The sequence below is a fragment of the Myxocyprinus asiaticus genome, chromosome 30 (genome assembly GCF_019703515.2).
Source record: "Myxocyprinus asiaticus isolate MX2 ecotype Aquarium Trade chromosome 30, UBuf_Myxa_2, whole genome shotgun sequence".
Lineage (NCBI taxonomy): Eukaryota > Metazoa > Chordata > Actinopteri > Cypriniformes > Catostomidae > Myxocyprinus > Myxocyprinus asiaticus.
This window is the reverse complement of record NC_059373.1, coordinates 26,718,886-26,731,101: the sequence shown is the minus strand read 5'-3', so window position 1 is coordinate 26,731,101 and position 12,216 is coordinate 26,718,886. Positions and strand designations below refer to the sequence as shown.

The 12,216-nt window shown below is 39.1% G+C and overlaps 1 protein-coding gene across 1 annotated transcript in view; it reads right to left on the bottom strand.

Moving 5' to 3' along the window:
• Positions 1-11,233, bottom strand: part of LOC127420648 (engulfment and cell motility protein 1) — a 150,625-nt gene extending 139,392 nt beyond the window's left edge. The window contains exon 1 of the mRNA XM_051663066.1: positions 11,100-11,233. The gene's annotated coding sequence lies outside the window, so the exon portion shown is untranslated. The remainder of the gene's footprint in view (positions 1-11,099) is intronic.
• Between the last annotated feature and the right edge of the window lie 983 nt (positions 11,234-12,216).

The window sequence follows — 12,216 nt, the reverse complement described above, 5'->3', positions numbered from 1 at the left end:
CCACCTCTGGAGTTCGCTAGTTCGAATCCCAGGGCGTGCTGAGTGACTCCAGCCAGGTCTCTTAAGCAACCAAATTGGCCTGGTTGCTAGGGAGGGTAGAGTCACATGGGGTAACCTCCTCGTGGTCGCTATAATGTGGTTTGTTCTCGGTGGGGCGCATGGTGAATTGAGCATGGATGGTGTGAAGCCTCCACACGCGCTATGTCTCCGTGGCAACGCGCTCAACAAGCCAAGTGATAAGACTATCTCAGACGCGGAGGCAACTGGGATTCGTCCTCTGCCACCCGGACTGAGGTGACTCACTATGCGACCAAGAGGACTTAGAGCGCATTGGGAATTGGGCATTCCAAATTGGGAGAAAAAGAGGAAAAATCCCCAAAAAAGAAAAAAAAAAAAATGTAGGTTCAATTAAGAACAGCACAAACAAAAGTGCAAAAAAAATATATAATATTTTCCCCATATCAATTGTAATGTTTTCATATTTAATTTGTATATTTAAAAAAACATGTTTTATCTTTCTTATCTTGTATTTGGTTCAATGACGTGATGCTCATTTTTTTGTCCGTGTCTAATAAATTATTCAAAAACACAAAAATGAAATTCACACAAAACAATTACCTGAATACACCTCTTCTATGATGAACATGTTTTCAATTACTGAGTTCTAAGTCATTTTGATATTTTTTCTGGGGCTTAAAGTAAAAAATGTCATGTTATGCAACTGTCCGGAGACAGTAAAAAAATTCTAAATCTCATTAAAAGCTGAAATTCTTGAAAAAAAATATATGTAGGCATGAGTTATGCTGAATGACCTTTTATTATTATTTCTTTTTCAAAAATGCAGTGAAACTAATTTATTTTCAAATATGATTAATATTTGAAAAACTTTGTCCAACATGTGGTGAAACCAACACCTAGGTAGAAATGTTGTTGTCATGTGACAAAAATCATAAAACAGAGAAGATCTCTTTAGACCCACAAGACTGTGCGTCAAGATTTAAAAACAAATCGTTATATTGTCGTATCATTAATATTTTGACAATAATGAAAAGGCACAGGTTCAGGTCATTTGGTGCAACCATGAGAAAACTTGTTGATATTCTTGACTTAAAATGTATGATATTTGTAAAAAGTATTTTTCACATTGAAACATACTGTATGTTTGAAAACGTTTTTGAAATTAATGATGAAGCTTTGTGCTCTCACATGTATTTAAGGTGCAAGGAAACTATTTGAATACCTTTTAATTGATGGCTGCACCACATGACATTTTTAAAGTCATTAAATAATTATTTTTTCATACAAAATGCTATAAATGCTATTGTTTTTCAAACAATTTGCAAAAACAACATGGACTCAAAGATTACATGTCTATGAATTTGACACGTGTTTTAAACCAGTGAGCGGTGAGCACACATTAAAGACTGTGTACCGTGTCTTTAGCGCATTCGTGCTATACGTAATTAGAATTAGAATTTTAAAAGCCAAATTCCTGAGCAAAACTGATCTGATGACAAAATACACAGAGTAAATATCGATATGGTAGTATAGTTTGTTTGTTAAAATCAGTATCGTTTTGGCCAAAAAAGTCCACATTCCTTAATCCCTTACTGAAAAAATTGGAACGTTTCCTTTATTGGGTTGCATTGTATTTATTTATTTTTTGTCCATAATTTCATCTTCGATTTGTGCCATTTTGTTGCACCTCTCTTGATGTGAATAGGCCTTGACTGTGTAAAAATTATTCCCATATCCGAATAATTCACCTAAATACGTAAACCTCACTGGTTCTTGCGCTTCTCATGACCAAACTTCATCATGTCCTGTTGCGACAACCAATGATGTTGTAGCACAACGGCATAACGTTTGATCACAAGATGCGCAAGAACCAATTAGGTTTGATGATAATGGAGTCCATTGTTGTTAACAATGATTTAAGAGGGAATAATGATTTATTTCGGTCTGTTCATCATACATTAACAATTTGCCTTCAGAATACCTGGAATATGGCACACAAGTCGCATGAACTACTTGTATGACACTTTTGGGTGCTTTATTAGGTGTTATCGAGTGTTAGTGAGTCATTATCTAATGCCATTGTATTAAATTTAGCCAACTGGGCATTTACTAAATAATTTATTTTTGGGTTTCGCAAAAGATGGTTTGGGATGACATGAGGTTGCATAATTAATGACAGAATTTTCATTTTTGAATGAGCAATTCCTTTATCTCAGACAGAGCTTGAGTCCCATAGCACTCTTGGAGCAGTGGGAAGCAGATTTCTGCACGGTCCTCATTATATATGAGTGCCAGATTCACAATGTGAAAAATCCAGGCTCCACAACACCAGCTGTGCATGTGCCTACAACTTTTTAAGGCACTTGATGGCGGGTGACCACCGATGCTCTGGCCAACTGAGATTCCAAAACGGTTTCAGGGTCAGGGTGAGTGGCAATCTAGGTCAATCCAATAACCATGTTCATAGAGTCTGCCGGGCAAACAGCAGGCACAGAGTGCACGTGATTGGTAAAAAACAGATTTTTACCAGATGTAATTTAAAGAATTACAGGCCACACAGGTATAAAGACTGATTAAAAAAAAACTCCCACGCAATAATACAGCAAAACTATGAAATCCCTTATGTGTACCAACAAATGTGCTTTCATCTTTAAAAACACTCCAGCACTTTAAAGTTGCTATTTTTACTCTATTGTCTACATAAATGTGTGTTTACTACACTCAGCAGATTGTTAAAACTCTAAAGAATAGCTTCATGTGTTTATTCTGAGATTGCCATTGTATAAGGCACAGGTACATTTACCTTTGCACTGCGAAATTTTGCGGGCGAAGAAGGCGTGGGCGGACATTGAGCGCATGTGCAACCAGAAAATAACTGATTGCCAAGCAGCCTCTTTGAAATGTTGCACTTTATACTCTGGGAGAGTGAAGTTGAAAAGAAACTTGCAGCTAAAACGATATCCTTGTCCAATGTGAACATTCAGTATAGCTGTGTATGAAGCACCGCCACAACAGCGGTCACTGCCAAACCAAGCAACTTCCTATTGGTCAACGCGCCAAATTCGCCTGTCATAGATCACCAAACTTAAACTACACCTGAAATCCACGGGGGGAAATTCTTCACCACCGCAAAATGTATGATAGCGTGGAGTTCCATTGAAACTACTCCTACGTTCTATATCCAAAGGTAAATGTGACGTGCCTTTATTGTTGCATTCCCACTACTTAGTAGGTCCTCGTGGTGGCATGGTTACTCACCTCAATCCGGGTGGCGGAGGACAAGTCTCAGTTGCCTCTACTTCAGAGACCGTCAATCCACGCATCTTATCACATGGCTCGTTGTGCATGACACCGCAGAGACTCACAGCATGTGGAGGCTCATGCTACTCTCCGCGATCCACGCACAACTTACCACGCGCCCCATTGAGAGCGAGAACCACTAATCGCGACCATGAGGAGGTTACCCCATGTGACTACCCTCCCTAGCAACCGGGCCAATTTGGTTGCTTAGGAGACCTGGCTGGAGTCACTCAGCACGCCCTGGATTCGAACTTGCGACTCCAGCGGTGGTAGTCAGCGTCAATACTCGCTGAGCTACCCAGGCCCCGAATCAGCCATTTTTAAAAGAAAGCTTATCAAGAGAGTCAGGATAAGGGAGCGACATACAATCGTCTTCAATCCTATAACGTGCATGTCTGGCACACCCAACATAAACGTTCTACTAAGGTTAGACGTAACTAGTTGTAACGGCACTCATCAACAGTTACACAGCCAAAATGGGGGTGCAGTGTTTTCTATACAAACAAACATTCTTGGAATTGCATCAGACAACCCCATAAACCTGAGAAGGCATAGAAGAACTAGACTGATAAAGAGACAAATAGAGGATGACAGAGAAACAGAAAAATTCGGAACAAAGCCCAAAAGGAGGAAACCTACTGCTTTTATCTGCAGTGCCACTAACATCAAACTAAGACCAGACTTTCACTTCCACTTCCTGTCCCTGACAATACCGTACTTACGCCCTGTCTACTCCAATGTCCCTCTCTTTAAGGTTTAAGGTGAGTTGCTAATGACATTGTATTGAAAAGACGGAATGGGATATTCATTAAAAATTCTCTTTTTGTGTTCTGCTTAGGAAGTCATTTTTGGGTGAACTACCCGTTAAAAAGAAAAAAAAAATTTCCAAGATGATAACTGGACGGCACAAATGTGGGATGATGTCATGTGACAATAATGTAGCATACTACTGCTTGAAACATTTAAAATAAAATAATAATGCCTACTGTTTCTTTTGCTAAATAATAGGCAGCTGAGGAGTTGAGGTCGTGGTCGCGCATGCTTCTGGGGAGAGAGGAAGCGATAAGGGTTTTCACCTGAGATGAATTGCTGGTAATTGCTGTTTCTTTGTTCACAGTGAAGAGACAGGGGATATGAAAGGGGCCAGACCTCAGAGTGAGGGAGAGAGAGCCCAGCTGAAGCTGTGAGTGTGTTGGCCACTGCCAGGCACACTATATACAGTATATCGTTTTTGAGTGTTTATGTGAAGCTTTACCGTTACACAATCAAGCGAACGTGTTTTTTGTAAAGAATAAAGTTACCTTTGAGTTGGATTCAACGTTTCCCGCTTCCTCATTCCTTGAACTTTGTTACATCAGTATACAGTGCATACTGTGCAGTAGGCAGTAAGTAGTAAATTAGTATTCCGTTCCAAACATAGCTTCTGACTCACACAGAGCTCACATGCTTACATGAAGCAAAACCCCATGTAGATGATTTTGCAGATCTGCTATGTGTTTACAGAGGGCCAGTGAATCACCGCTATGACAAACAGAGCAAATCCAAATCCAACAACAGCTACCAACAGGAACAAGACAAATCTTAACCCAATATGAAGTCCTGGCAAAGTGGATCAAGATGTGGGCCAATAGTGCTAAACTTTAAAACCACATGATCCACATGGAGAGGATCAAAGCTGGATTTGTGTTTATCCCTACACATGCTCTAACACAGTTAATATTGTCATCCTATACCCTTTGCTATTTTAATGGAATAAGCCTTGGCCAAGTGAAGAGATGGAGTGATAACACCAACAGGATGCTGCTTTACTTTACTTGCCAGAGGGATGCAGAAAGAGCCACCACATGTGACAGCTTTTCAAGAGAGAAAGTTTTTACTGAAGCCATGGGGGAAAGTTGCACAGCTGGATCGCACAGCTGGACTGAACGCAGGCGTGCAGCTGCAGTGACCTGAGGCTAATTTTTGTGGCACAAAGCCATACAAAGACTATCTGTGCCTGCTCATAGACAACAGGCTGTGCTAAAAAAGTACCAGCAGGGCCGGTTCAACTAAATGTTTGTACCAAACATAAAAGTAACGTCACATGATCATTGCTTTGAATGCACAGGTGTGGGTAGAAGCTTCAAAACCTATTGTGTGGCTGGCACAGCACAGAGGAGCATTTTATTTCTAAGAGGTTGATCAGCGAATTTGGAGTTGTGTTGTCTTAGACGGCGTTGTCTTAGATTTTTCTCCGAAAAATTCCTTAGGACAACTCAAAGTAGACACAAATGAGACACCTGTTGACTAGTATGCAATCCAGTAATGACCCAGATTTAAGTCTAATGAGACTTAAGTACGAATAGCACAGTAACAGTTCTTGGTTTATTTTGAGTCAGACATGAAGAAATAAATGATTTTTGGTTCAGTACATTTTTCATTCAGAGAAAATTCATTTGGGAATCGGACTACACTAGTTGTGCTGTAAGTATGTTTTATCACTTTAGATTCAAAAGAACTGGCTCATAAGAGTCATTCGTTTAGGAATCGAACTGCACTGGTCACACTTTATGTTTCCAACTGTAGCAAAAAATAAAAAATAAATTGTCTCATAAGAGTAATTAGTTTGGGAAACTGACTACACTGGCCACGCTGTATGTTATGCACTGTAGAGTCAAAAGAATCGACTCATAAGAGTCATTAGTTCAGAAATCGGACTGCACTGGTCACCCTGTATGTTTCTCGCTTTAGATTTAAAAATTAGTCTCATAAGGGTAATTTGTTAAGGAATAGGACTGCACAGGTCACGCTGTATGTTTTGTGCTGTAGATTAAAAAGAATCGGCTCACTGGAGTCATTCGTTCGGGAATCGTACTACACTAGTCGTGCTGTAGGAATGTTTTATCACAACCGGCTCATAAGAGTCATTCATTCAAGAATCAGACTGCACTGGTCACACTATGTTTCTCGCTTTAGATTCAAAAGAACCGGCTCATTAGAGTCATTCGTTCAGGAATCGAACTGCGCTGGTCACGCTGTATGTTTCCAACTGTAGATGAAAAAAAAATGGTCTCATAAGAGTAATTAGTTTGCGAAACTGACTACACTGGCCACACTGTATGTTTCGCACTGTAGAGTCAAAAGAATCGACTCATAAGAGTCATTAGTTCGAGAGTCGGGCTACACTGGTCATGCTGTAAATTAAAAAGAAAATGGCTCATTAGACTCATTCGTTCGGGAATCGGACTACACTGGTCACGCTGTATGTTTCTCACTTTAGATTTAAAAAAATCATCTCATAAGAATAATTTGTTTGTGAATAGGACTACACTGGTCGCCCTGTATGATTCTCGCTGCTAGTTCAATAGTGTTGTTGCAGTGATGCTGAATGGTAGCACAGGAAGTACTGTCAGAGCATTTTAGCAAGGTGTTGCATCTGCGTCGTTGGAAGAATACACATTTGAGAACCATTAACAGGTCTGTTAATGGAAGTCATGAAATCATTTGGTTTCAGTATTTTTTTTAAATGGAACCCCATTCCCAACCCTAGTTGAGATCTCTTCTGAAACCTATCTGTGTTTTTAGAAAGCACAGATTACTTACTGTCTATGAGATATTAAAAGATCTCATCTGTAATTTTTTCTTTCCTATGAGAGTCTATTAATGACTCCCAATCTACTGCACCAGTTACAGAGAGTGTCCAGACAAAAGAAAAACCAAACACATGGGACGAGATCCATTTTAACAGAATATGAAAGAATGTTGTAAAAAAGCTTTATAATGACCTGGTTTTAGCCTTGCGATGAGATTAATCATCCAAAGCGTGGTAGTAAGTAGAACAGTACAAACTAAAATAACTACGACAGCATCACAGAATTTCTTTACACTTCCATTGACGCTTATTAGGAGACTTTAACACTTTCAATTAAACCTGTCTGCATCTGTAATTAATGTTATGCCAGAAGCAATCATTACATGCACTGCAACATTTGCCACTTAACCAGGAAATGAATCTAGTCAAGCAACAATGGTAAAGCGACAGGGGATGTTGATACGCCTCTCTTTAGATGATATTATGATGTTGGAATATATCATTTTGAAAAAACATAATACTGAAAAATTATTTGTAACAAAGATAATCTTACAGCTACAAGAGTTCTTAAAGGAATAATAAACATTTTGTAATTTACTCATTCTCAACTCCAAATTATTTCTTTCTTTCAAACAACACAAAAACAGAAATGTTGAAGAATGTACTGGCCAATTTATTTTGTGAATAGGGACTTGTCCACATCCCTTAACATATGGCGTTTTTAAATGCATTATTGATGTTGTAACATCAATGTGACATAACTGACCAGCACTGATGTCAAAACCAATGCCACACGTCTAAAGCACTATATTTGATTTGAGAGCTACAGCAGAGGGGCAGATTTTCAATGAATAAGGATTACTTTTCTGATACTTTGTGGTCCTTGACAGCCCTTTTCACTTTCATGATATGAAATAGAGTAGCTAGAACATTCTTCAACATTACTCCTGTGTTCCTCAGAATAAAGAAAGACATTCAGGTCTGGAATGAAATTTGTGTGTGCACTGTCCCTTTAAAATCCCAATAAAGCTCTTTAAGTGAGAGTTAGACAGAAGCTCGCCACCAAAATGTCAAGACAAAAGAAGCCAGGAAAGAACACATCAGATGAGGAACAGTTTAGAATCCAACAACTCCCTCCTGAGTAAGTGAGTTTAGATGTGAGAGAAGGGGCTGGGAGGTGAGAAAGATAGAGGGCGAGGGAGATGGGGGAGCGTGAAAGAGAGAGGGGGATCACTTGCAGTCGAGAACTCATCATAAATTGGCAAGGATGCACGCGGAGGTGAGAGACAGAGGAAATACAGAAAGTAATTTATATATATGCACCACACATGCATGGAATTTCAATGAGTCGCTCTCAGTGTGGCTCTGCAAACTTCTGTCTTTTAGAAAACTCATCTGATCACAGTAACAGCCTCCACCAAACAGAGACAACAATAATACCCGACGATAAACTCCAACATATGGCTAAAAGTTATAGATAATAGAATACATTTTTCTACACCAGCTTAAAGGAACAGTTCAACCAAAAAATAAAATACAGTCATCATTTAGTCATTTAGTGTCCAATGTTGCTCCAAACCCACATGACAATCTTTCTTTCACGGAACACAAAGGATTTGTTTGTTTTTTTATCTTCACACATCTTGTTGCCATTTAATGAAAGTGAATAGTGACTCAGGCCTGTCAAGCTCCAAAAAGGACAAAACAAAGTGCAGTAATCATTACTGTCCTTTTATCTTGGTTTTTTTTTTTTTTTTTTGTGCTTTTTGGAGCTTGACAGCCATCATTTTTGTTCAGCTTCATTATATGGCAAAACAGGTGAGGTTTTTAAACATTATTTTCCTATTGTGTTCCATGGAAGTAAGAAAGTCATACAAGTTTGGAGCGACGTTAGGGTGAATAAACAGAATGACAGAATAATTATTTTTTATTTGGGGGGCAAACTCAAATTAAACTTAATTTAATGTGCAGAGAGAACCATAAGCAAGCCATTGGTAGTTTGATTCCCCCAAAATTTAAAACAACCCAGCCCAAAACAGCAACACTGACTTAATTCAATGTTCAGTTCAATTCATTGGTGTGAATTTGGGATGGGACTATCGGTTTGTCTGAAAAAAATCAAATGTTTTTGAGAAACCTGTCTGAAAAAGTCAAATTTGCAGTTCCGCTTGGTGATGTTATTGGTGTAAAAATTAAACATTTCACCTTAAAAGAGATCAAAATAATAGGCTGATGCAAAGTGATATCCAGTACATCAAAACTGCTGTGGTAAGCGCACATGCTCTTGACACATTTGGTTATAGTGCTCATGTGGGCATTGCAGCTTAGAGTCCAGCTTGCAACGTTTCCTGATCCCCTTCACACTCTTCTCCCTCCCCATCCTGTCCTATATTTCTGTCTCTATAAACACAATTGGCTAAAGGGCCAGAATAAATATAGAAATATAAAAATAAATAAAACTGCTGTGTATAAACTTGGAATGCACTGGTAGCATAGAAAGTTGAGAAGTTGACAATGCCAGCCACCTGACAGAGTGCATCACATCTACAAAAAATTCATACATTTGACATTAATGTAATGTTGTGACCCAGAAATCACTATATGCAGCTAAAATGCACTTGACAAGCTTACATCTCTTAAGATGAACAGAGCATGCATGTGATGTCACAGACAGCCCACTGGGCCCAAGACACTGAGCTCACAATTGCCTTAAGCCACAGAAGTGACTCAACTCCATGAGGATAAAGGAAACAGACTGTCACAACAGAACACATTCCCATCTGGAATCCACTAGTCCTTATCTCACGCATCTGAAATGCCCTGACTACAAACAAAGACAAGGAAATAGAAGCATGCAAAGATGAAGAGCAACTGGTAGTTTTTCAAAGAGGACCTATTTCCTTCCTAGAGGGCATGACTTCTCTACCACTTAGGGGCAGTTCCAGGGGCGTAGATTCCAGGGGGGATGGAGGGGAGGTAACCCCCCCCCCCCCCCCCATAATAAAAACAAGCAAGTACAACCCCCCAATATTTATACCATGATTAATGGAAACATGTAAATACTTCACACTGTAACCACCCCAATGTTCAAGCCAAATCTACGCCCTTGGACTGTTCACACCGAATGCGTTCTGGGTCCGTCTGATTTACAACAGTTTTTCTATGCAAACATGCGCTATACGGAAGTCTTTGATCATTGTGCAGCATTTTGTAGAGGATGTGTCAAGTTAAAAAGAACTTCAACGGTTAAAACCGTGTCTCAAGACACATGCGTTTTTTAGCGCAAGAACGCATTCGGCCTGAACGGCCCCTTACAAAAGTAATTTGTTCAATTATGACACATTTTCAAAACTCTTCCAAATACCATCTATAAACCTTATTGGTGTATGAAGAATTATGGTAATATACATCTTATCGATAAAATCAATAATAAAAATAATAACAAATGTCATCTGTCAGCTGGGCGTGTCAGTGACGTCACTTGGTACTTTTTTCTGTCATAAAGTGCTTTTTGTTTTATATGGTTTCCTTGTAATTGTCAACTTTTGCATGTAGAGTTATCTTAATAAAAAAAAAAAAAAGAATGTATAAAGTATGTCGTGTGCAATAAGAGACAAAGCCATATTTCAAAGTACACAAAGTACAGTCAACAAGTTTCCATTAAATAAATATCTATATTCCATACAATAAGTTCCAAACTACAGATAAGACAGTGCTCTTGGTCCTGAAACAATATACAGCTTCTTATGAATTCTATAGAATGTTCTTTCTAATGTATCACTCTCGAATGTAACATTTTTGCTGCTAAAATATAACAAATGTGAAGTGAAACTACTGTGACCGTGTTATGACATCAGAGTAATCCTGCAAGTTTGACAGAGAGTTAAAGCCCTTACGTGTAGATAATAAGTATGCACTAAGAGCAATGTGTTAAACTTCACAATCAGGGAGTGTCATATTAGGATAGTCAGCTCTGTTCTCCCTTCTTGCATGCACTGAGGTCTCTGACAAACTCTCTCTACCCGTCGCGAGCAGCCTGTTCGTCCGTGGTGCAATAGAGGGGCTATTCATGACTGTCTCACAACTGCCCACCACCACGGCGCTTCAACTTCAATCAGTACATGTTAAACAACCCAGAGCGGCCTGATATCGCGCGCCCATGAGAGACTACCCACGGTTGAACAGGTGATGCAGAATAAAACGTACAAACCTGAAGCGGTGAGGTGACTTTTTCTCCTTCCAGATTTATATTTGGGAGTTTGTTGCAGTCGCGCGCTCCCTCCCTTTCTCTAGCGCACTAGATGGATAGCGCTGATGTTGTTTTCACTTCCTCTTGCCTCCTCCTCCTGTCCGCTGATTGGCTCTCCTTTTCTGCACATTCACCAATCACAGCACGGTGGGGGGGAAAGAAGAAAAAGCGCATTTGTTGTATGTTTTGTCAGTGTAGTAGTATGTTTTTGTTTCTTGAAGAAAATAAAATGTATTTAGGTCTTTATTTTATAGTGCACGAGAAATAGCATATGACAATTACATTTTGCCTTCTCCTGCAATTATATTTTAGGTGAACAATGGGTTTAATAATTTATGGGTTTTGTGGGGTGGAGGTGTTTACAGTGAGCACACACACACACACACACACAACATCATTGACATGGAAAACATGTCTGACATATGTAAAGGGAGAGTTCACCCAAAAATGAAAATTCACTCATCGTTTACTCGCCCTCATGCCATCCCAGATGTGTATAACTTTCTTTCATCTGCTGAACACAAACAAAGATTTTTAGAAGAATATTTCAGCTTTGTAGTTCCTCACAATGGAAGTGAATGGGTGCCAACATTTTGAAACTCAAAAAATCCACATAAGGGCAACATAACAGTACTCCATAAGACTCAAATCAGTGTCTTCTGAAGCGATATGATAGGTGTGGGTGAGAAACAGATCAATATTTAAGTCCTTTTTTTACTATAAATTCTCCTCCCTGCTCAGTCAATTTCCACTTTACTTTCACTTTCACGTTCTTCTTCCGTTTTTGGTAAGTCACAGTCTTAATGCATATCACCCCCTACTAGACAGAGAGGAGAATTTATGATAAAATGACTTAAATATTGATCTGTTTCTCACCCATACCTATCATATCATGTCTGAACACATGGATTTAACCACTGGAGTACTTATACTCCCTTTATGTGGATTTTGGAGCTTCAAAATGTTGGCACCCATTCACTTCCATTGTGAGGACCTACAGAGCTGAAATATTATTTTAAAAATCTTAATTTGTGTACTAAAAAAAGAAAGAAAGTCAGACACATCTGGGATGCCATGA